The 1,455-nt window shown below is 56.8% G+C and overlaps 1 protein-coding gene across 2 annotated transcripts in view; it reads left to right on the top strand.

Moving 5' to 3' along the window:
• Window positions 1–1,455, top strand: part of Jag2 (jagged 2) — a 22,065-nt gene that overhangs the window by 1,034 nt on the left and 19,576 nt on the right. The window lies entirely within an intron of this gene.

Below are 1,455 nucleotides of genomic sequence, written 5' to 3'. Positions count from 1 at the left end.
TGGAAAGACCACCCCTCCCAAAGGGAAGAGACACTAACTAGGCTTCAAGTTGTAGCCCTCTGTGGCACCGCTGTTTGTGGATGTTTTATTTTGCTTGTTTGTTTCAGCTTAGGGGTGGCCAGGTCAGGCAGGAACCCAAGCCTGGGCATGCTAAGAAGGGTGATGGGGATCCAGCAACAGGGGGAGACAGGCCCCGTGCCTGTGGCAGAAAGGCCTGGGAGCCGGGAGCCTTATGGTGCTTGCTTTTGTTCACTTTCTGGTCCCAGCTCATACTCTTACCTGATTGTCTGCAGGTATGGAATTAGGTAGGGCCAGTGAATGTGGACATAGCTTGGAGAACCAGGTCAAGAACAACTGGCGTGGGTCGAGTTGCAGATCTGTGACAAGGGAATGGAGTGGGAGCTTTCCTGGGTGTTCAGCTACCAAGAGCCATGGGACATGGTCCTGAAAGAGACTTGGAGCTGGAGGCCAGCTCTGCCCTTTCTCTGAGCCGTGGACATCCCTTTCATCTGAGGCCACCCAGCGTGTGCCTCCATCTTTATCTTTTCCTAGGCTCCTGCTCCATGTGCAGGGTATCCTCCATTCTCATGCCTAGTCAGGTATCCTTGACCCTGGGGGCTCGTGCTAGGAAATGTGTCCCTGAAATGAAAAAGGCACGGGCAGGCATGGGAAGGGCTTTAGGCAGTTACTATTGCCCTGCCCCCTCGCCCCCACAGCAGCACAGCAGGCAGGTCTGAGCAGGGCCGACAGCCTGTCATCTACACTTGGGCCCAAGCCAGCATGGCTCCAAATCGCTACCTGAGGATGTGTTTTCTGCTCGAGTTGGCAGTAGTGGGTGTGGGGGCAGGGAGGGCCTGGAGGAATGTGGCGGGCCAACGCGTGTCCCTTGTGGCTCTTTGCCCTGCTGTCCAGCCGGTTGGTGTGGTACGGGATGGGACAGGCCCTTGCCTTCTTTGGAGTCTGGGTACCTGGTGTTGAGGACATTTTAACTTCCTTCATTCTCTCCCCAGCTGGTTCCCTCAAATGCCCGAGGAGTGGGCAGGTTTCTACCCTGGATGGAGGGTTGGGGTTAAAGGGTATCCCGTGTTTGGGGGACAGCTCTGGTTCTCCTTCCCTCTTGCTGCATGACCTGATGCCAGGCATGGAGGTGGTGCCGTGATGCCAGTTCCTTGGTATTTCCGCTCTTCAGCAACAGCCCCGAGGCCATGCTGTTTGGTTTGCCACAAGTTCAGCTCTGTCCCGTAAGCCAGGGTGCATTTGGATCCTGGGAACAGCAAGGGCCAGCTGGGAACCGGGTTCCTTGGTGTCAGGAGGCCCTCGTGGAGAGATGGGCCGGTGTGGAATTGAATGGGAACAAGCACCAGCGTCTCACAGGTCCCCCTCTTTCCTGGGTGTACCTGCAGCGTGTACCTGCGGTGGCGCCTCTTTCCTGGGTGTACCTGCAGCGTGTACCTG

This window comes from Microtus ochrogaster, chromosome 1 (genome assembly GCF_000317375.1).
Source record: "Microtus ochrogaster isolate Prairie Vole_2 chromosome 1, MicOch1.0, whole genome shotgun sequence".
Taxonomy (NCBI): Eukaryota; Metazoa; Chordata; class Mammalia; order Rodentia; family Cricetidae; genus Microtus; species Microtus ochrogaster.
This window is presented reverse-complemented; position numbering and strand designations above follow the sequence as displayed.